The following is a 24,801-nucleotide window of genomic DNA, read 5'->3' as shown; positions in this document are numbered from 1 at the left end:
CGGTATGCACCATTAGTAATATCAAAGTTATCAACTTCAACAGCAGCCGGCTTCAGCAGCCCTGGATCATCCGTGTGGCTGATTTGCCGTAATTTTTCCCATTAGACCTTTATGGAGTCTCTTTACGAGTGGCACAGGAGAGATAATCAGCTGAGTCGAAGTTAAAATAAACCCACGAGTACTTTGAGTGCTCCCTGTTCGCTGTTTGGTTGTGTGTAAGACAGCGTTCCTATTGCTCTACGCTGTGTCAATGGCACTCGGAGCAGCAGCCTACAATGAGCGCGCTCTGCACTCTTTCATGCACGCTACCATGCCACAGGGGGCAGAAAGACATTCAGCCTTCACAGGAATGAGTTCAGCTGTAATCTTAGCAGCTTGAGGTATTTGAATTTAACTGTATCATGCCTTGGGAAAAAGAAGAGGAAAAAAAGAGAAAGTGTGAACAGCAGTGAGCCTTTTCCATGCCACAAAGCTTTTTTTTACTCTTACATTAGCCTTTAATGTATCTGCAGAGTTGGCACTTCTTTAAATGATGCATTTTTTTAATACAAGCTAGAAATATAACCCACTGTCTGAGTACTCGAGTATTATCTAAAAAGGCTCTAAAGTAACCTGACATTCTGAGAATAAGATGTTCTCGGCTGTGATTACAGCCCCAGCAGTGAAACTGTGATGTAGTTTGAGTGAGTTCGCACAAGTGCTGATTATGTAACAATGGAGCAGTCAAGCAACAGGAGAACTCTGCAGCCTTTTCAGCTGCTGCCATATAATAGCTTTAGAGCCTATTATGTCACGAGCGCCAATTAGATCGCACATGCTCACCTACTCAGAAAATTCTTACCACGACGTTCCGAGAAGCAAAGATGAGTTGAGCCCTTCGTTTTTACCAACATGTTTCTATTTTGGTCAGACATTAAAATATCTGAGGCTTGCTTTGCGGAGAGTAGTACATTTTCAACTCTCCTGAACTCTACCAGAGTTAAATCATTAGTATTGTTGCTTCTAAATGAATATGAACTGGTTTTCTTCGCATTACTACATGAACTAAAGAATCTAAGCTATACTCCAGGTATGTTTTTGATGAGGGAGTCATCATAACCTTATGCAAATACTGCCCCTTTGACAATTACAGTTTTAATGGCAGCTACCGTTTTTCAACAGGCTTTCAGTATCGCCAGACCACTATCTAGAAAGACCAGAGACTAGATGGACGGATGAAAAAAAAGGATGAAAGGGAGGAACTAAATGAAAGGAGGAAAATGTAGGAGGTAGGAAGAGCACAAGGAAGCATAAAAAAAGAGAGGAAAGAATGACAGGAAACAAAACGAAAGAGTGAACAGAAAGACAGATAAAGCATGAACAGAAGGAAAAAGTTAAAACTTTGAAACAGGAAGGAAGGAAGAAAGGAAAAAAGGGAAAGGATTGCATGATCTTTGTAGACCAAGACATGTTGATAAAATGCTCCATTAAGGTATTTATGTTAATTAAGCTCATACCTCCCACCAGAGCTCTCCCAAACTGGGAGCAGAAATGCTCCAAAGGACCTGCTTGGTTAAATCAGGAGTTAGCTTAAGCACCACAATGGCAGCGATCTTTGGTAATCACAGGGAATAAGATGTCATAAATCCCTTGTTCCCTTCTAAAACAACTGGTCCTGTTCTCCATCAGTTCTGGCGGTCCAGAACCAGCGCCGGCATCAGCTCCGCTTGCCAGCCCGGCTAGGAGCGGTCCGATAATGTCTGCTACAGATAACGACGGAGGGATTCCCTGAGCTTGTGTCTCTCATGCCTTCCCCATCCATTAGCCAGCCGTGCGGCCCATGTGGGATGACAAATGACTGAATTGGATGCGAGTGTCATCCAGTGAGGGGAAAATATCCTCTCTCCACTTTTAGATCCCTGACACATGCTTTCTTCCCACCCCGTCTGAGTTGCATTCTCTTTCCCTGTGATGTTTTTGCTCTTTCTGAAGTCTATTTCTTTCCTCACACTTCCCTTTCCCTTGCTCCCCAGTTTCTATTCCAGGAACTTTTTGCATTTCTTATATTCTCTGCGACACCACGCCATTGATTCTGCTCTCTTTCCCCAGTCGGGATTGCGTCTCCAACTCTGAAGTAGTTTGTGCAGTTAGTTCTCACAGTGGAAAAAAAAAAAAAAAGGAAATAGAAGTTGTTGGCTGCAGCATGTGCGAACACTTGGGATTATTCTTCAGTGAAATGCAATTTCATATTAATCCAGTGTGTTTCCCAGGCATCATTTCCGACATGAATCACTGGAGGACAAATGCAAGAGCCTGAACGATATTCAGTCACCGATTTACTGTTAATTTGTATGTTTCATTTTTAATTAAACACACAGGCGCTAAGGGCTCTTACATCTGATCTTTAAAGCACTTCCAACACCAACAACAATTAAGTGATTAACAATCTCTTTCAAAGCAAATGAATAAAATCATAAATGTGTTTTTACATTACTTGTAATCAAACGAGCTCTGCTCCCTGCTCCTCTTTGCAGTCATATTTAGTTGTTGAGGACGTATTTGTCAAATTTCCAACCAATTGTGGATTTATACTCCTATGCTTCAGTAATTAAAGTAAACATTTAAAGTTTGGATCTTTTTATTAAGGCATGCACTGAGAAAAATAAGGAATATGGGTTAGGGTTATTTTACTACAATTATATTTGATGATTATGTTTCAAATACACCAAAAATTGTTGAGTGAAAAATGTATAGAAGAATCAGAATCAGTTAAACTTTGCATCTACAGGCCAAAACTTTACAAGAATTGGATACCGATCACAAATCAGTCCATTTCTACATATATTACATAAAATGTAGTTTTACTTCCAACCCCCTACATATAACCAGCTACAGCCTCCTCCACTCGGCCCGACCGTTCACACACAAATCACCTGCTGCCAATAGCGGCCTTCGTGTTTCTGCATAGAGAGATAAGTTGAGTCAAGATGAGAAGGACGGCATTTGAGCTTGCACTCCATCATCCAATCCAGATACATGCTCGACAAACATTAATTGTAATTTTCCAGACATCACTCTAGTAGACAAGAGGTACTCTCAGAGCTGCTCCTCTGTTCCAGCCCAAACTTTTAATTATGTTTGATGAGCTGCCTTAAAAAATAATTTTCTCCCAGTGACTGCAGGCCCCTTTGTTATTGCTCAGTTACAAGAAAACAGCATAAAACCCATCAGCCTCTTGCTGCCTCTCCTCTCTCCATACTTCTCTTGCTCTCAACGTCCCCCTCCCACTGTCATTCAATTTATTCTGTGGTCTCCATGTATGTACATCGCCTCAATCTTTCTTTTTTTCCTTTTTTTTAGCATCTCTGTAATTTACAAAGTCCCTCCCACCCTCCTCTTGGCCAGAAGTAAATATGGCTCATTACATTTTAATGTTGTTTGTAATTGCTTGGCACAATTAACATATCAAGAGAAAATCAGTTTAGCAGCGTGTTAGTTGGTTGGGTGGAAGGGGATCTCAATCAGCCCCTCTGCTAGTGCCAAAGTAAACATGACTTTAAAGTTAGCTGAATAAAAGCTCAATCTATTTCACGAGGCCATCACAAGTAAAGACAATTTGACTTTTTTGATGTTTAGTTTCATTTAACATTTCACTTAGTGCATGTGCATTCGATGACATGCTAATATCACAGCACTGTCTAGTGGCCTGGCATGTCAACTACACCTGACTTCAAAGTGTCTTGGCGGCGCCATCTGCAATCAACATCCAAAAACACTGGCAATTTCTAGGCAGCTTTCTCGTGTAAACGTAACCATAATAATAGCCTTTTTTTTTTTTACATGTTTTTAATATATGGCTTTTTAATATGAAAAATATGTGCAATGTAAATAAAACCTGACGCAAAGATTTTGATATTTTTCTGCAAAATTGTAAATCTGGTAAAGGATAAATTCTCCAAACTTAAAGCAGCTCAATTTACAAACAGGCATATTATACCAGGCACATGTGATGAGAACAATATATATGTGCAGTTTACAGGAGATTTGGCATGTTTAAACTAGTCGACATTTATGATGTGCTTGTATTTGATGTAGTGGGAATCAACACCGGCAGGATGGAAATAACTAGCTAAGGCTTTCAAAAAGAAGAGTGAAGCCTCTTATGAGTCTGGTAAGAGATTTAGAGAGTTCTCAAGTAATTGTAAAAATCTGAAAAAATTATGTATATGTTAAAAGTTCTGGCTATCCAAGTCAGTTCACCATAACAGCAAAACACACAATGCTAATAATCTTCAAAAAACAATAAATATGAACCCATCACACATCTGTGTCCCGTCAGATCAAATAAACAACTTAAAAAAAGTAAAAACTGATGCATATGAATTATTTCCAATCTTAGGAGTTAGTACTCCTAAAGTCAGTCTTTGTTCTCAACTAAATGCCCATAAAGTCTTGTGATTACATTAATTAAAAGGAAATCTGTCCCTTAACAGTGGAGATATTAAGCAGCTGGCAAAGACAAAAACATTTATTTTATGACAAGTTAGAGAGGCTTTAGTGCAATAAGGATAGAGACATTCATTAACACGCTAAGATGCGTGGTAACGTGTAGGAGGGGAGCATGGATAAGCCATAATCAGTTAATTGGATGCAGGTGTGAAAGAAACTGTTCTAAAAATCTGCAAAGTAAATCAGGCATCTTGTTAAGACGCTTTCTTTAATGTTTGAGATTCTAAAAAGAAAATGTGTATTTTTTCCTTAAAAATTTACCATTTGTAAATTGGAGAAAGTTCAGATTGCCAACTGAGGAATCGGCACATACTTTAATAATATGAAGGTATGCGTCTTACTTAATCAAATTCAGTTTGGTGTTACATTTGTTGTTTAGATGTCAACCTGATGAAATTGACAGAAAAGGAAAAATCCAGTTGTGTGCTAAGATTAGCATTTTTTTAAAAATAACCCAAAAACATTTGTTTCACTCACATTTAAAGGACGACTCATGTGAAGATTCATTAAACTGTTACATCGTGCAACCTGTAGTAGTGAGAACATTGCAAAATGTGAAGTTCATCAGTCGTTTCACAATTGATGACTTGATGTTTTCATAATGTAAATCATTTTGAACTGCCTTGCTTAAAAGTGCAACACAGATAAACATGAAAATGTAGCATTTCTGCACAGGAACAACATGCAAACACCAAACGCCAAAGTACTTCAGACTAGGATTTGAATCCAGGAACTTCTCACTATACCAACCGCAGCCTGATTTGAATATTTTCTTGCACAATAACATTACTGTCAGTAAAAGGTGAGCTCCAGCCCAACAGCCATCAGAGCTAAACAGCAGTTGATGCAAATCCAGCGTTACCGCACTGCGTAAATGACGGTGAAATGCAACACATTGTTGAACACAACCTCCGTCTTCAGGACATTTCAAACACACACACTGAAAAAGAGACTCAAGAGCTTAGAAGCAAATAAAATGCAACAAACCAAAGCATTTCATCATTGCTAATCATATTTAACTTATTCTTATTTCATGTGTAAAGGTCATGTCCTTTCCACTGCATTGCACATGCAGATGTCCTCCATACAGCACAGACACAGAGGCTCAAAGGGAGTGTGAATGCCAGTGCAGAACCATCTGCTGCTGCTTATTTTTAAATAAAGAAACTTACTGTTGTGTATTTTCTGTAAGTCAGCTTGTCTTATGGAAATTACTCATGCACTTTTCTTTTCACCCCTTCCCCACCAAGAATGCGGCAGTACGTTTCAATCACCTCCAGCAGCTGAAGGGAAAGAGGTACTTTAGCTTTGTAGCTCAGATAGGGAGCAGAGGAGCTTCTGATGTGCAGGTACACGTCTCTATGGGTGGCTAAGTGACTAAAAAAAAAAAGAAAAGAAAAAGAAGACAGGTATTGGATGGATGGGAGGTGGGGTCACAAGGCCTCAAAAATATCCACTTGAGGCTCATGAAAATGAAAATTGTTCAAAGTACACCTCGAGCGTCCTCCGCCGTTCTGTTTCCCAGCTCTGGCAGACGCTCAGAGTTGGCTTGGCAGACGTTTTTCTTCTTCCTCTCAGCCGAACCGAATCCCAGACATCAGAGGCAATTGCTTGATCATCAATGACAGAAAGCGAGCCCAGCTCAGTGACCCCTCTGACCCGCAGCCTTAAATCTCCAAATGAGAAAAAAAAAAAAAAGGAGGAGAGGCGGTGCGGTTTATGATATCGCACTTCAGTGAGCACAGCAGAAGAGAAAAATAAGTATCAATTTTACGACGGGCTCTAAATCAGGACGGGGTTCGCCGGGATGACTTTATCGTTCAATCTGGCTGCCTGCTCTCGGGGCGTTAGCGAGGTTAGACAAGCAGGCAATGAGCGCGCCCGCCTCGCCATAACAATAATCATCTCGCCGAGCCTGGAGCTCATGACCTGTAAATTGATTAAGGAGAGGGTAGTTACAGAGGGAGACGCTACGTGAGGTTCCACGGAGGAGAAACGCCATGAATTCTTGGCGCGTCGTTAGACGTCCCGACTGCCGAGTGGAGATGATGAGAAGAGGGGGCGGTGAGGGTAATGGGAAAACTTCACACTCATCAGCGGCGCTTACGCGAGCCGTCTACCCGAGGAGAGACGGGCCACTGCCAGATATGTCCGGAGATGGGGGAGGAAAAAAATGTAAAAATCATCCTTGTCCGTGTCATTACAGAGAATCGTTTCGGCTAAATCAGAGTAGATGAAATATTTAGACGAAAAGAAGGATTGTTGTGCATCAGGATTCTTACACTTTTACCCCTTACATCAAAACTCCCCATTCCCACCTAAAATTGCACAAAGCAGTACTACGTAAAATCAACTTTGAACTTTGTATTATGATATTAAAAACATATCTGTAATGTTGCTTCGATTTGTTCATGTATGTTTAAGACATCCTTTAATCTCCCATGGCAACCATTCAGGTGTGCAAAATGCCTGGGTGGCCCTACCACTGCCTCATAGAGAAGCCCCCCCCCCCCCCCCCAACACCCCTCCAAAGACTGCCTCACTCAGCTCCTTCAGACTAGTCAGCAGCAATTCGTAAAAAGTACTGGAACTGTGCATCTGTTGAAATCATTATACGAGCCGCTTTTCAGTGAAATGCTGGTAAAAACGTTTTTAAAGGGTTAATAGAGGGACATTATTGTGATGACTTCCTGTAGGCGGAGTTTCAGGAAGAGCAGGAGTTTTTAAAGAGACAGGCCCAGTTTTAAGACAAAGTATAAAGTTAAATTTCTTATGAGTCATATTTTATATATAGAGCATTTCTTAGAACAACTGAAGGTAACAGTTATTTTTTTATGTGCTATAAAATGACACTACGTCCCCAGAAATTACACAATGCTGTCCCTTTAAGTAGATCCTAAGGAAAAACTATTTGTTGGATGCACAGAGAAATACATTTACATAGTGGACAGTATCAATAGTCTGGAAATGGTTATATTTTCCCACACCATTTTCTTAATCCATACTGTATTTAGACTTTCTTAGAGCTTAAAACCAAATTCCAGACTTTTTCAAACTGCGTAGCAACACTATATGCCTGTTTCTTACATTAAGTGTCCTCCTTGTGTGTCCTTCTTAAGAAAATCTAAGCTTGCACACAAAGTCGCTTTTACTTACCATTGACCTTTGAGTCTGCAGAACAAACGAAGAGGCTGAGGGTTTCTTCTGTACTCGTGGACTATCATGGACAAGACTAAAAAGGAAGAAAAAATAGAATCCCTCCTTAAACATTACAGCAAAAACATCCAAGTTTAAAAGTTTTTCCACAAACAAGTTAGACGCGACTCCATCCAACATTAATCAGGCCCTCCAGGAAACCCCAGGAAGCCGCCTGCCTGGGACCTATTTATGCGAGGTAAACAGTTTCCGTGCTGTTCCTGTGAAGCTTTGCAATCTCAGTAAATGATTACAGCAAAAATCATCATTTTTTAGAAGAACAAAGGCTAGAGTAATTGTAGAAAGCGTTTAATCACAAGGACATTTCTTCATGTTGTGTTCCCCTTGTGAGGGAACAGAGCTGAAAATACTGGGAGAATAATGTAAGCATAATGTAGCATAAATACGCCTGGCATTTTTATGGTGTTCCTTCATTCAATCCCAGCAATCACAACATTTATACTCGTGAATTTAGTTATTTAAAGTTTTGACAAGCTAAAAAAAAAAAAAAAAAAAAGAAAAAAAAGGTTAATATCTAAGAAAGGTTTATGTTGTTGCAAACATAAAGTTTGGAATATATTTATTTCAAACTTTTGGGGGATTTTCCTTGATACCACAACAGGCAACTTCTGAAGGAAACTGGTTGCACATGATTTCATTTTAGAGCATCAGGTTAAATGGGGTTGAGGACAATTTGTTGTTCACTTTTCATTTTCTATTTCTGGGGGAAAAAACTATTGCTTTCTGCAATACCTTTTCTGATTGATCAGATCAATATAAATATGATATATATATTTTACTGGTTATAACATGACAAAAGTGGTAGCTCAGTGGTAGCAAAGTATTATTGCCTTTTTATATCTGGCCACTAAAAATGTGTAGCATTTATGTTTTGTTTTGTGTTTTTCTTCTAATTGAGGCAGTAAGAATAAGCTGACTTTGTTTTGATCCACTTTGATGAATAAAAAAAGTCTGGATTTCACTGATCATAAAATTTTGCCAACAACTTTTCTCTACTGATTAAACAGCTTGGGGCAAAAAAGGTTTTTCATCGGGGTAACACACACACACACACACACGCACTGAAGTCTGCTGTTCATCTCATAAGTACATTCTGATTTTCAAATGTCAATTTCCAGAGAGAAATAAAGAGTTTCTAACAGTATCAGATTCATCAAGTATTGTCCAAACCCAGCTTTCCTTAATTGTTGTGCTTTTCATACATTTTGACCCAAGTTATGACTACATTACTTGTCCTGTAAGCAAGTCACAATAATTTCATGGAGTTTTTTCCCCTTTTGAGTTGACTGGACATTTTATTTTGGGCAGGTTAATGTGTAGTTATGATATCTTGAACTTCTCCTGACTGTCACCATATTTTCCTTAACCAACCTCTTTCAAATTGATTGATACGTTCCTTTGCCCCCTGCTGCTGAGGCCATCATCGCCATCAGTGCAACAGTGGGATTCATCATCCTGAGATTCAAAGAGGCCAGCCAAGGCATTTACATGAGCTCTAACGTAATGAAGTCACATTTCAAAAGTATTACAAATGCCCCTTTTCTCTCTCATTACGAGCTTCATAAATATTAACTACTCTCATATCAGTTAATATATTTGGGTTTTTCATCCTTACAGTCCTTTAAAGCAGTGCTAAGCAGAGCCAAAAACAACTTTAGGTAGAGGTAAAAAAATAAAATAAAATGCTCTTTTGTTTTTGCTAAATTGTTCGTTGAGGCTACATTTGTCAGAGGCATGTTTAAACTCCCAAACTTCACACTGTACCTCTAGACATGGTTCCCTTGATTCAACCATCTTCACTGAACAACATAGTTCTCTTTGTTAATGGTGTTTGAAAAGAAAGAGACAACAGACATGACTGTCTACAGGTTTTTCCTTTTCACAGAGTCTCCTGAGATGCTCGCGCGCACGATTCGCTTTAATTCCTAGTGACACAAACCTGAAAGGAGCAGAAGGAACTCCAGGAGTGGCTTGTAAGAAATGGCGATATTCAGGCACTTTAAGTTTTTTCCTTCCATCATTTAGCCACAAAAAACAAAAAAGTAAAAGAAAGGACGGCTTGTGGAGAGTTTGTCCATGCTACTACTGCTTATGCTGTGTAATCCAACCGATTCAGACCAAAATGCAAAGATACTTTCATCAAATTTTGAAAAGGTTGGCATAAAACTTTCCCACTTTGCATCAAGGAAAATATTCATGTTCATTGTACCCTCAAATTAAAGAACCACTTTGAAATATAAAGAACTATTACAATCTCTAAAACAGGTTTTTTGTCTAGAAACTTTTTATAAACTTTTAAAAATCTATGCTTTGCAATGGATGTGTTAGTGATGTGCAATACGGATTTAAGTCATCATATTTGTTTGGTAATATTGTGATAATAAAAGTGACGATAAGAAATATTTCTCTTTTAGGGCCACAGCAATTACAAAATACACAATACTACCCTATTTCTAATTTTTCAGCATCATCATATCTTTATTCAAGACACATAAGAAAGTCTGTAATTTAAAAAGATTTAAATTAAATAACATGAACTACTTTTTGCTTGGAAATAAAAACTTCATATTCATTTTTGATGCACTTAAAATGTTTTTGTCTTAAATGGAGTGTGAGTATCTTGATTTTACTGAAGCAGATATAAAACTAAACCATTTCTCTACTTCAGTCAGTGAAATGCACTTGAAAATTAATGCATGAGATCATTTTAAGCCTTTCATAAAACCTGCCGTTCTGTTTAACTATAAGAGTCTGAGGGTTAGCGCTGCCTTTTTGCCATGTGGGTTATACCATCATGAAGACAGTATACACACACACACACCTCTGTGTGAGAATGGAATCAAAGAAAAACAGGGCGCTTCTCATGAACACGTCACTCTGTAGCGCTACTACTGATGACATTCTGAAATCCACAGAGCCAGGGAGAGCACGGAGCTAAAGGAAAAACAGGTGTGCTGCAAAGAGAAGAGACAAGCAGAAGAAGAGTTGTGTTTTCCATAACAGTGGAATAAGAAAAGTAAGGTAAAATGCTAATTCATAAGCAGGTTGTTAATACACAGGACATTTCTTCTGATGTCATAACGGAGAGACAGCACTGTCTGACGAATTTCAAAGTGGGTTCTCATCACTGTATTCAGTGGCACAGTATCTTTAAATTGGGTTTGAGCGGCACCGCATGAAATTACAGATTAGTTGCCTCAGCTGGTAAAAGATGGATCTGAAAGACATTTTCTGTACGTAATGTTTTAAGCAGCATTTGAGGAAAACAATAGCATGAAAGGAGCAGAAGGAGAACCAAAAATATATGACATATTTTGCTTGTTCCATATACAAAATGAGAAAATTATCTCGTCATTAGCTGCGCTTACATTGGCCACACAATTGCACAAGTTGCACAACTGCAATTTTAAAAAAGAATGTTTTTCAGTTAAAGATTTTTTAGCTAGGATCAAGTGGTTTTTCAGCCATATCGAATTTAGTGCATTTCACAAAACTGCAATGGACACACTTGTTTTGCGTCATGTGATCAACAACCAGATGTTACTACTGCAGGAAAAGACAAATAAGATGACAGGAAGTTGTAGGAGAATGATGGCGTCGCACATTTTTTCATGACTTTTTGCATGAATGGGATTATTTAACAGAAACACTGCAGTTGCAAAATTGTGTTTTTTCAGCCTTAATGGAATATTGACAAAGTTTTGTGCACATTTGTAATGGAAACGCAGCTAATAACATTCAGAGTATTTAAAGACGGAGCACTTTTTAAGTACTGAATAAGCTCATGAAGGGCTAATCACTCATTTCACATGAGTGTAATAAAACATGCATGTGTTATTTCCCGCCGCTCGCTCACACACACACACACACACGCACGCGCGCGGGCGCGCACAGGCAGACAGACAGACACGCACGCACGCACGCACGCACGCACGCACACACACACACACACACACACACACACCCACACGCATTCCCTTCACTTCTCATCACTCACCCTTCAAGTCTGGCTTTGGTGTGCTTTCATTCCTTTTGCTCTTTATTTTTGCTCATTTACATGTTCTTAACTCTGCATGTGTTGGCGCTTTCCTTCCTCTCTGAGCTCAGAGAGTGGCATCACATCAGACCATGTTATCACTCACTATCGGCTCATCTATTCAGGCTGCAGTCTTTCAAATCGCTCTGATCCAATTTCCCCTCCCCACCACCTCTTTCTGTAGAGGACTTATTTCAAATGTGAACGAAGGAAGCTACGAGGTTATTGTCAAAGTATCGATGTCTAAACACTTCAACCAAGTGCCAGTTTCCTCAGCAGCCTTTAAACCATATTCAGTAGCTAATTTATGCTTTGATAAATAACACATTTGAATGTATTATTTGTATTGTAGGGCTTTATTGACCATATATAATATATACTAGTGTTAAAGCCTTATTAGTAACATATACTAATGACACGCAGCCAACTATGATAAGCCATAATGTGCCTTTCTATTTTCTATTATGAAGAGAATGTATTTTTAACCAAAGTGTATTTAGTATTTAGGAAGCAGATGAGCTCACACACAACTGACAACCGTGGAGAATAAAAGCCTTGAACCGCCTCACTGGTGTCAAATCAGAACATTTGTCATCTTTGGTCAATACAGATTATTTAAATCCCTAAATTAAAGTTATTATATGCCAAGATTATGGCATCTTTAAACATCTAGGTTAGTTCACAACAACGGGATAAAATTCAGGCAAACGTGGTGGATTTTAAGATAAAGAAGGATAAAAGAAGTCTTAAAATGTCAAGTATAAACACTTGAATTAGGTGGATCTTTGTGGCAAAAATTAACATGCTTTGTTGTAAAATTTACATAAACTAACTTATTTTACGTTGCTTTTGGAGTGATGGATTCTTCTTCTCTGGCTGTTCGTTCAGCTCATGTCAAAGTTTGCAAATGCAAGAAAGACTGATTTTTGGAGACGAAGGTGAAGGAAGGAGGTTCATGCAGGGTATTCCTATGAGAAAATCTGTTTTTTGAATAAAAGAAGATGTTAAATAAGATCATGACCATTTAGTTTTTCAGCTGACACAATTGCCATTTTTTTTTAAATCGGGACGTTTAAAGATGCATAGTCAGCATCTTACCAAGTTAGTGCTGTTTTGGCAAGGTAGTCTGATGATGTTTACTGGCTCAAAAATGATTTGAAGACAGACTCTAGGAGCTCAGGGCAAAACTCTTGCTTCAAAAGAAAATTCTTGTAAGGAGAATCTTCAAATGAAAGTTATTACAGCTGAAGGCCAGTTTGGCAAGTATTGCTTTCCCTTTTTTCTATTAGAATGCCCCTTTAAAGCACCTGTGATCAATAAACAGAACTATATTTTCTCCAGTATTCCCCAGTTGTTACTATTCACTTTGATTAAGCCTTACGGTTGAAAGTTGGAGGGTTTTTTTCCCCCCTCCTTTGTGATAATTTAATTGCATTTTAACCTTCACTATTTACCTGTCAGCTGTTTGCTATGAAGATAGACTGAATGAATATTTGATGCTTCCGGTTGTATCGAGCATCAAGAACACCTCGGAAGCGTCGAGTCTGAACTGCATCAAAGGGAAATTATTCCGTTTAAAGTCTGAGGTTAAAATTACTCCCATGTTCACATGATCACAGATAAAGGCAGAAAATAAAAATTGAACAAAATAGATTTTTCAGAGCGACAAACGTGTCGGATTTTCACAAAAGAATAAGGAGGACAATTTTGGAGAAATGTTTTGAAACAACCTGCAGGAATCACATAGGAACAGAAAGGGTATTTGTTGAAGGCTGTTTTATTGCGTGCTGGATTAGCTGCTTTTGCACTGATTAATTATATTCTCAGTTTTCACTTTTGTCTCCAGATTTGCTCTCCAGATTGCATCTTTTCAGCTCGAGCTAACACTCAGCTTTCAGCCAATCAATATGCTTTCACATTGAAGAGGTTTGTTAGAAGAATTTTGTTTTTCAATTCTAATTATCGCCACCCACGTCCATTCAGCTTACAGCATTCACAGCATTTCTGCAGTAAATGCAATTATTCCAGTGTCTCTACAGGAGCGCTAAAACACTCAACAGTGCTAAAAGGAAGTTCAATAGAAATCTCAAACCAATTTTAGATGTATGCACACGTTTCTTGGTCTTCCAGAGACAAAAGTGTGTCTGAGACGTTTTTTTATTGAATTCTCAGAATCAGAGTGGCTCAAATACTAAACAGACAAAATGAAAAAACATCCATTAAAAATTGGCATCTTGACACCTGTGAGTGACCCAAGAACAGATTTATGGGTTCAAATAGTTTGTGATTTAAAAAAATATATGTTTGCAAGATTTTATGTGTTCAAAAAATACGTTTCAGTTTGTAGTTTTGATGTCATGAATGTTAAATATTAATGAAGCGCTTAACAACGAAGACAGTTTTTTTTGCAGGAAAGTTTTGGCTTTACTCAAGTCGTCCACCGAGGTCCTCTTCGATTAACGTTTCCTGATGCTGAAAGTGAAATCCTGCTGTAAGACACAATGATCTCTCTTTCAATGCGCCCACCCAGCCCACTGAACACCAAATTCCTCCCTTAGCGCATGCTGCGAGGCTAAGAGCAGCCCAGGAGGAAGAGCCTCCGCAGTGTGAAGGCGGTCAGCTCTGGAAGCGGGCGAAGGCTCCATCCGGCGTCCGCCCTGCCATCTCTATCAAGGTTAGGAAGAGAGCAGCGCAGGCGGGGCTGCTGCTCCATGCGGTGTGTGTAAAAGCAGTTACCGCACCGTCAAGGCAGAGAGCTTGGTATTTTTTCAGAGGGAGGAGAATTTGATTTTCCCCCAAACTGCCTGGATGTCCATTATGTCTGTCCTGTGGCAATGACAGGGAAGCCAGCTGGCTTCAGCGCTCAACAATAAACAACAACGTTGTCTGGCTCCAGCAGACAAACCAGAGCTGGCCTTTCGTCCCCGGTGATGATGAATACGCTCCTGCAGCCATATTTATCTGTTGGCAGCGGCCGGGTTTTCTGGCCACGGGACCGGATATCGATAAAGCTGGAAGAAGATCTCCCGTACAATGCAGACGAAATGCAGACGTCAAGGTTCGACGCACCTGGTGATGGCGGTTTATGCGTCGTCGGGGTCCTTTATGCGACAAATAATCGTGTTTACACACAAGATTTGTGTAGTAACGAGTCCGGGGCCGTCGACGGGGCCCTTTTTTTTAGTCGCTTAATCCCGAAGCGTGCGCCGCGCTCCATTTCATCTGGTGGTAATGAGCTGGAGCTGAACCCTGCAGGGAGTCTGCACATGTATATGTAGATCCATCCTGCAGTGAGGCCTAAGCCGTGTCGAGTCACGCAGCAAAGCAAAGCAAAACGGCGTAGCGACACGTCGCTGTGGTGTCCTGTGTGTTTGTACAGTGGATGACTTTCTAACACTCCTGGTGTGCTCCACTGACTTCATAAAAAAAAAAACACAAATGCAAACATTACAAAGCATGAGCTCACAAGCATCCTCGGATTGCCTTCAAACAGCGTTGTGCTGTTTCCGCACTTGGGCGGCCCTTACAGCTGCTAACATTCGTTTCACCGCCACTGGTTATGTAGCTGTAAATCAGTGTAATTACTGTATTAAGTTATATTTCCCCACACAAAAATGTGAAGGGCTAACCACCCCTGTTAGTGCTACTTTAATTATTAAGCAGCCGCATTATAAATGCTGCGGTCAACAGGTTTAAAATGGGAACATGAGGCAAATCGGGACCCACGCTGAGGGAGCTTAATGTATAAAAATCTCATTTAATCTCTCATTTTCTGTACAGTATTGCAAATATTTCAGTGGCAAAAGGGAGTTACAGGGTTCACCATGTCTGTTGTGCAGTACACTGCAAAAATAAACTATTTCAGGTGTAGTTTCTAGTGCAAATCTTAGTATACTAAACTTACAAGAGATAAGATATATTGAAATAAATGTTATCTGACTTTGAGCATGTAGATGTGTTAAGATGGAAGAAGTGTGCAGTTTCCAGGGACAGATCTTTTGGATTTATATGAACTGGAGATGGCAGAGAGGTCATCAGTTGCAGGTTTTCTCCTGAGAAAACTTGGTAAGCCCAGTGGTAGTGGCGCTATGGCAGTCATCCAGCAACCCACTGTGTTATTGATCAAAATGTTTAAAAAAGTTGAGAGGAAATTTGAAAATACCACAACATAATTATATGTCATTGGAAGATTAACGATACCTAAACAACAACTATAAATTCTTGAAAAAGGCAAACAAAGAAAACTCACTTTACGCAACTTGAAAACCTGCAACCTCTAGAAAGAAAGTCATGAAAATCAATGCTTTTGGGCAGCTGTCCGCCGTCTACGTGTATTTTTAGAAATGCATGCAATACACACACACAAAAACAGCAGAAAGCTTTGGACAATTAAAATGCACCTGACTTTAATTTACTAAAGTTCTCTCATTGTTTATGTTTTTATTGTTTTAACCAACATGGAAATATAATTGTGATGCGATCAATTGTTATTAGGTGCAGTGTAGTAAACTTCATAAAAAAAAAGTGCCAGTGTTAAGCCACCGGCTTCCACAGATTACCGTGGAAGCTTAATTGTTTTGAAGGGAAACATGGTGTTCAGTCTGCATTAATCCTTACAGTAAACAGCAGTTGAGTGCCAGAAATTAAAAAGGGTGGCTAAGGGTAGCGGTAGCCAAAAATGTGACGGTAGCATTAACCGTTTCAGGAATTATAAACCAAGCTAATGATTAAATATATATTTATCTATATATTTGAAAACTGGCAAAAGTATAGCTGCGAACATCTGCCAGTCCTCAACCCGGTTCAGAAAATCCGACGTTTCTTTAGAATTCCTTATTTTAAAGTATTATAATGCTGTTTTCCCTCCATTTATTTATTACTTTGGCATCAACTTGTTTCTTTTTTTTTTGGATAAAAAACAAAAAAGGGTGATTACTTGAATCATAATCCATCTCTTACTGCAGAACTCAGATTTTACACTTTGGGAAAAACACAAACCCCACAAGAGAAGGAAATTTTCCCCAAAACACTGGAGCCATTTCTTATCCACTACCAGCTGCTTCTTTATTGGAAGGCTTACATTTTAAAAAAGGGAGTTTTGCTTGAAAAATAGGAATTTCAGCATCTGGCTAAAACAAAGTTATGGGTTTCATCAAATACTGAAACTGTTCTGAAGCTGTAATCCAAGATGGCATTAAAGTTGCAAATCTTTGCAACTAAAAGACAACTCTGCCAGCTTAGAAAACGTTTTAAATATTTATACCATTTAGGTTCAAAACAAGCTCTATTTATTCCTGATATCTATTTTTTAGGTAAATTAATGAATTGATATCATCTAATTGGTGCAATTCCGGTCATTTTTAAACTCAAGAACAGTCACTAAGCTCTTCACCTCATTATCCGGCACTCTCTGCTTTCACTCTGTGACGGTAAAACTGACTTGCCCCATAGGGCTTTTTGCTCAACATTAATGAACAAAGTTGGCTTCTTTCCTTTCCACTTGCTCCTCTGGGTGCGACAGGCCAACGCCGCGGCATTTGTCAACATGGCAAAAGCATCGAAGTTGTCAAAGGTTAGCATGTCGCGCCACGCGTACTCGATACTCCAACAAGAAGAAACACCATTAGTTATCTGCCAGATACTGAAAAGCAGCGGTGAGTGAACCAGAAAGTATTTGGATTCAAGTTGGCCTTTTACTCCATTAATCCTGCAGCTGATGTCCTTTAATGACGGTCATGTAAATCCAACATAGCGCAGCAGTGACCGTGGACCGAATAAATATTTAATCACACATTACATTTAATGATGAACTGGCTGCTCGCTGATGAGCTACTGAGACGTGTGGCATAACGAGCAGTTTGCCTCAGAACCTCCCCACCCTCCACACACACCCTAACTCCACCACCACCACCACTTCTCTGCTCTGATCAGCCAGACTAAAACCATTACATTATGCATGAAAAGGAGCAATGAGAAGCTGCAATTTGCTCCAAAAAGACCTTGCCTTAGTAATGGCTGAATTTATGTCGTTTAATGGTACCCATGTTATCTCCGGTCAGACTTTGAATGGGTAATATGAGGAAATGGGGAGTCTAAAGAAAACGTGTAAGTCTACACATTTCAGTCTGTTTGATTTTGCAAACATTAAGCACTTTGCGCCGTGTTATACAACTTCAAAGCTAAAGAAGACCTAACTGGACAGACATTTTTTGTTGTAGCTTGCCTTGAGGTTAACTACTTGAACAGTGTGCAATTTTGCCAGCTATTGCACATCAGCTTGTGTTTCAATGTGCGTGGCATAAAGTAAATGCATCAGAACAAAACAAGGACATTTATGCAAACTTATCTGCAATAAGCACCTGCAAGGGATAAGAGCTTGAAATTAAAATAAAGAGAAAAAACATTTTGTGGACTAAAAAGCAAAATTAATCCCAAACACTGTAAAGCACAGTGGCTAAGGTATCATGCTATGGGCAAATTTCTCTTTGGGCTATATATTGTATGCCAGACAACATAGGTCGATTTGAATGTATTAGCATACTTAAGAGGGCACAATGTTTGAAAGGGGAAATGACCTCTAAATTGGGTGTTTCCACGAGATAAGGACCTCAAAGCACACCAGAAAGTGATCATCTTGGTCCAAGAAGGACAAGATTAATTTTATGGAGCAACTGGCCAAATAAAATAAAATAAAGTGAAAATAACACTCGACAGGACAAACCGTCATGCAAGCACCGACTCGTATGTATGCCTATTTTTGGAGAAAGGGGAAACTGGTGACAGATCTCCAGTTGGAGAATTGAAGACAGACTGATTTACGATTCCTCTTAGACATTTAATTTCACTCAATATCAATCTTTAATCATAGCCCAGTCATCATAATCTTTCAAGACAGCAGCGTTATTTATGCCTCTTCTGATTAGCCATAGCTCATACAGACACACACAGACTTTGCATGAACTACGATTCATTTTAGTAGTTGTATTCATGCGTAATCCAGCCATTTTCCCCTAAGCACTGCTAGTCTATTCCCAACCCTAACCAAAACTTAGCTCACACCATTCTGCTAAACCTAGCAGCACAGTAAAACTGCAAAGAGGTGAGCGCTGCGGAAAGGTCACTGTCCACAATTACCTCCCTTTGTTGGTAAATATTGTTGAAGTGGTTGCACATACACAAGTACACACATACACTTACCTTTCTTGATTTCTGAGCACAGCGGAGGAGCTCCCATACAGAGGCCTGAGTCCTCGGCCCGGCCATCACGGGTTCAAGTCCTGCTCTGATGACCTTTGCCACATGTTTTCCACCTCCCTCACAATCCGCTTTCTTGTCCGACAACTGTCAGATAAAGGCCAGTAAAGCCAAAAGGAAGAGGGGGGGGGAGGGGGAATAACTTTTAGTTCACCTCCAAACTCCGGCCAGTTCTCACTCAGACAAAACTATTTGCAACAAAGTCTTTTCCTGCAAATGACATTTTACTTTTTGACCAGTGGTAACTGCTAGCAGTACTAAAGTACTGAAGTACACCAAAGGAGCTACAATAAAAGCCAGAATAAAAATATATCGATAGGTGTGTTGCTCTGTTTTACATCAACTTTTAATTTAGATGACTGTTCTAAATCTGAAGGTGCATATTTTTGCCTAAATGCATTCTTATACTTCCTGTTGTATGTTTGGATGTGAACGAGAACAATGCGGTTTTCAGGAGCTTTATTGAAGAAAGTGGTAAATATGCAATCATTTGAGCTGGAGCTCACTGCAACCTTTTCTCATTTAATTAACATTTTAGCTCTTGTACTGGTTACCAGAGTAACTAATTATAAATTACCTTTAATTTAAATCTGGTTAGTATAGATTTTCTGCTGGTATGTCACACAATCCCACTGGTAAATCCAAGCCTGTCTCTGTAACATAGAATGATAAAGTTCAAGGCTTATGAAAACTTTCCAAAAAGCACATTTTGCAGTAAAAGTGACTGCAATCACAGCATGGATGGGGCAGGCGTATTTTACTCGACTATGTACAGCACTGACTACATGTATATCAGGAAAAACAGCCATCATGTTTGGTTCAGTGCACCTCCCAGCAGCAGAGGTCCAAACTTGTCGAGTCAGCAAACTTTGAGGCAACAGAGTGCTTCTGGTTTCAGGCACCCACCTTCACAAAATGATTCACTTCAGATTAAGAAGCTGGCAAATTTCTCTGAGAGATAACCATACTTCCCCCCCAAAAAAACTGCTTATATGCTCACAGTCTATAAAGTTAGCAGCCTAATTAACATTGGGGTTCACTTTATTCTGTTTCCAATAAATTCTTCATACAAAAAGATTTTAAAATAGCCTATATGCATTTTTATCGTTTTGGGGCATGGAGGGATGCTTTCTGAACATTTTTGGCCACTTTTTCCTCATTTCGTGTAAGAGTTCTTATTAAATTTGACTGCTGGCTTTTTGACTTGACGCTGGATACATTAATTGTTTCCACAACACTTGTTATCTGGAGCAGTTTCAGTTCTTTGGAGTTAATGTCGCTTCCAGAGGGGGGTCTCGACGTTAAAATCAAGACTGAGACTTCACTTGGAAAAAAATGCTCAAAGACTCTGACTTGACTTTGACTTTCACACCATTCACTTGGGACTTGACTTGAAGCTTGAAGAGACTTGATATTTTACCGTCTTAAAATTTAAAACATTATTTTTTTAAAGTGGCCCCATTAATTCATTTCACTCATTCCGTATTAACATGCGCAGATCGTGTATAGTAAGCTGCAGCACAGCCAATCAAATTAACAGGATTTAAAAATAACGGGGGAAAAACGAGACACGAAAAAAATGCTCAAAGCATGTACTCATGTAATTTTTATTTATTTTTATTTTATTTTTTTTGGGGGGGGGGGCGGTATGTCAATCATGAAATATCCAAGTACAAACATGAACCTGCAAGATCAGGATCTCATATGGAGATGCAACTTTAAACTGTTCGGCATTTGAAGTTGCATAAAAAACGATAAGTACTTTTCTTTTACTATGAGACAACTGACTAGCTAACGTCGTGTTAGCAACTCTGGGTTACGTTGGTGACCCACTTGTATGCTGTGTTTAGTCATGCTGTATAAATCCGGTGTTTCAAATATCCACAAATAATGTGCACCGTTTTAGCTCAGGAAGCTAATGTGCTCCGTGTTAGCTCAGGAAGCTAATGTGCTCCGTGTTAGCTCAGGAAGCNAATGTGCTCCGTGTTAGCTCAGGAAGCTAATGTGCTCCGTGTTAGCTCAGGAAGCCGGTGGATAGTGAGCGGGGTCCGGATCAGAAAGCAGTTTCTGTACCTGAACTCAGGGAAGAGAGTTTCTCTCTATCCCATCATAATGATGAACCAGGTCCAGTTCCATCACAGGATGGATGGTGTATTCATAAGGACAAGTACGGTTTCTTACACCCCTTTCTCACCCTGTTCCCGTATTAGTATTAATATCCCCTCCTCCACCCCACGGCTTAGGTTAGTTTTACTCCTGCCTCCTCCGACAGTAGCGCCGGACAGAGACATTTCATATATTAAAAATCCAAAATTTGACAGGTATGGGTGTATTTGAAGACATCTATGTTGGGAAATTATATTGACAATAAAATTGTTTACTGCATTAAGTTTACAGTTTTTTTTCCAGTTATAACTCTTCAAATGGCGGCGTGATGGTGGTTGAAATACCATTTCCAAGTGGTATAATTTTGCTATCCTTCAGAAATTGCTGCAAAAGTAAAAATTTTTTTTTTTACAATTGTAAGGATCCTGAACGTAACACTGTGGGGTAGTTCTGTTTCTGGATGGTAATGCAGCTCATTATTTTGTGTCTTGGTTAGTGATTATTTCAAGTTTGATTCAGGCAACATGTTCTTATCAATACTGAGATGTGAAATTGGCTGTAGATTTAACCCCACTTGGACTGACGGATATTTATGTTTGCATCACATCCAAATTCAAAACCACTGTGCTTTATTTGCAATGAGTGCTTTGTATATTTGATTTTAAAAAGAGCACATGGTCTATTATTTACATTTAGCATTATTGGAACATTGTAAAAAATATAATAATTGAAAAAAAAAAAAAGACTTGAGACTTGACTCGACTTTACCGTCTTTACTTGAGTTGGACTTGAGGACAAAGACTTGAGACTTACTTGAGACTTGCAACACTGTGACTTGGTCCCACCTCTGGTCACTCCATGTTTTAGCTGAGTCCTGATTCAACACACCTGTTTCAAATCAACCAATTGGCGTAAGGCAGTCGCCAACATTTGGAGTTGCCTCATTAAAATCCGGTGTGTTCAATTAGCAACCCACCTCAAGTGAGACGCGAGTTATTAGCCGTGTTTCCATCACATATGCGTAAATCTTTTTCTATATTCTGCTTATGTCGAAAAAAATATTTGCAATTGCGGTGTTTCTATTAAATAAGCAATTAAATTAAAATCGCGCGTGAGTAAGCCTCTTCACAACAAGTCATTTTAAAATCATGACAGCAACGAATATAAACAGCATGAAATGTATTCATAATTCAACCGTGGCACCTGCGCTTATCTATTAGCCATCAGAAGAGACGGCATCTTATTCAGGCGTTGGAGCGACAAGTCACTTATATTTGGGAGTGGCTACTTATGGGCGTTTGGGTGAATTACAGAAGATAGATTCAGCACAACTTTTTATGAACTGCGAAAACTCTGGTGGAGCCAGCTGTACACTGTCAGAAAAAGCAAAAACAATCATCCTTCAACTACTTCCTGTCGTCGTCTTCGACGTTTTTCGAACGTCGTAACCAACTCCCTGCTGATCACGTGACTCGTATGAGGCGAAAAAAGTGTTTGCGTTGAAGTTTTACTATGTACGTCCATTTCGATATTACGGGAAAACAAGCTCATATTAGCGTAACAAACTTTGTTTTCTTGAAAGACGTGACTTTTTTTCCGAAATAGGCGTTTTTCCATTAAGCACATTTACGTTCGGACTTCCAATTTGCGCATATGGTTAATGGAAACACCGTTAGTGATACCTGAACATCCCACACCCGTTTTAGATCGAGAACTACCTATGGAAGATTATGCTTGTCAAAACTAAAAATAATAATGTTGAAGACATGTACTTTAATTGTACCAGTTTTATTGCTGTTGCGTTGGTTGTGTAGACTCTATTTAACACAAGTCTTAATTAAGTCTTAATTTGGGACCATAATATTAAATTTTACAGAGATTTTTTAAATTGTCAAAATTAATAATAAAATTTGGCACCAATTGGACGCATTTGTAAATTTTGATGTTTCCAGTGAGGTTCTGTCAAAATATGAACAATAATACCTTGCTTTCCTGTGGTAAACAAATGTCACATAACAGCGATTTTGCAGAAAAGTAAAGAAATCAGAGGCTAGAAAAGTAAAGAAATCAGAGGCTAGAAGATGTCAAAAACCTAATTTTAGCTGTTAGCAATTTAAAACAACCCAACAGGTGAATGTTCACATCAGTGAACTAGAACACTATACTAACAGATCTGTTTAGTTTTCTTGAGATAAAGAAAACAAAAATGCTAATTAACAATAACTGTGCCACTATGTTCAATCGTACAGGAGGCAGGTTCTCCAATATTTACTTGGATTCATCAATTTACCACCTTCAATGCACATGTTCAAATAGAAAAACTGTCCTGATAGAACTTTAAGGTAGTCCGGCTGAAAACGTAACAACAATCTGACGTTTAAGTACGCAGCAGGGTTGATGCTCGCACCGAAGTCGGGTAAGGGGCGGCGAGGAGACAGTCCGACTGTTCAGTCCAGGAGAGAGATGATTAACTGTGGAAAAATCTAAGCTGCAAAGTAGCCGCTATCAAAGTTTAACCCACTCATTGATATTGCATTTGATCATAGGGGGAAAAGTTGGGAGAGAGTCTCCATGGCTACCGCGGCTGCCGTCATCTTCAATCTGGTGACCTTTTATGCTCTCAAGATCAATAACGCTGAGGTATGGTCTTCAGGGTAAACAAGGGAATAGGAAGAGGGCTGACAGGAGTAATTGCTGACATTTCTCAGGCAGATTTCTCGGGCAGCCAGCGAAGCTCTTATAACGTCAAAACACAGAGCGGAATCGCGTCAAAAGAAAATGCACAGAATATATTTCACTCTTCAAGACTATTTTGTCAGAATGGACAACAAACTTTTTGTTTCAAGTTTTATTAGAGGCATTAGCAGCGACACAGTCAAAATTACAGGTATCCGTCAATGAAGTTACATTTTCCTTCCTTCTTACACCAAAAGAGAAAAAAAAGTCTCGAGACGGAGCTCTTGCTTGTTAAAACTCTTCTCACGGCTTGCCTTGGAGTAAGCGAGGCAGATCCTTGGCATGAGTGGAGGTTGCCTTGGTGAAGCTCCGTTTGAAGCAATGGACTCCTAATTTATTTTCTATCCCAGGCTGCCAGGCCAGGCCTTTAAATGATGCCTTTTCATGGACGAATTCGGTGCGGTGCAGATGCCGGGCAGACAAGAGTGCAAAGCAGAGAGCGATGGAAGTTAAAAGACAGAACGGGAGTAAAGTCGGTTTCGAGGTACTGCAGGGGGAGATGAAAGAGGCACCTCAAGAAAAGACTCGCTATGAAAGAGTTTCTCCTCTGTCGCAGCTCGGAAATGAGAGTATCTGGACCCGCAAAATCCCAGATCTCTGTCAGAAACCTGCAATCCTCCGGAAGGAGACGAGCCCGCTCTGCTATTTCTGGAAACGGAAACTTCCTTTATCACTGTCACTTTGCTTACAGGAGTGAAACACTACTTTAAACAGAGACGTCTGCACACATCAGATCTGAGCGCTCCGACAGTGATCGGAAGTTTTTTTTTGTTTTGTTTTTTTAATCCCAGAAACAGCAGAACGCACTCCCGTTTTCTTGTGCTTCTCTCTGACAGGGAACTGGGATTTCAAAACGTCTGGATAGTCGCCTCGTCGTCGGCGTGCGCCATCTATACTTTTTCCAGTTTACATTTGAAAGAGGAGATGCTAATTGTTTGGACAGCCGGGAATACTTTTACCTATGT

At 39.5% G+C, this 24,801-nt stretch overlaps 1 long non-coding RNA gene across 1 annotated transcript in view; it reads right to left on the bottom strand.

Moving 5' to 3' along the window:
* Positions 1 to 21,918, bottom strand: part of LOC103459519 (uncharacterized) — a 55,661-nt gene extending 33,743 nt beyond the window's left edge. The window contains exons 1-4 of the long non-coding RNA XR_532763.1: positions 21,869 to 21,918; positions 19,572 to 19,647; positions 18,938 to 19,081; positions 7,645 to 7,720 (exon numbers count right to left, since the gene is read on the bottom strand). This is a non-coding gene — a long non-coding RNA (uncharacterized LOC103459519). The remainder of the gene's footprint in view (positions 1 to 7,644; positions 7,721 to 18,937; positions 19,082 to 19,571; positions 19,648 to 21,868) is intronic.
* Positions 21,919 to 24,801: the final 2,883 nt, after the last annotated feature.

The sequence above is a fragment of the Poecilia reticulata genome, linkage group LG23, assembly GCF_000633615.1.
Source record: "Poecilia reticulata strain Guanapo linkage group LG23, Guppy_female_1.0+MT, whole genome shotgun sequence".
In the NCBI taxonomy this organism is placed as follows: Eukaryota; Metazoa; Chordata; class Actinopteri; order Cyprinodontiformes; family Poeciliidae; genus Poecilia; species Poecilia reticulata.
The sequence above is the reverse complement of the archived record's forward strand: the minus strand, read 5'-3'. Positions and strand labels throughout refer to the sequence as shown.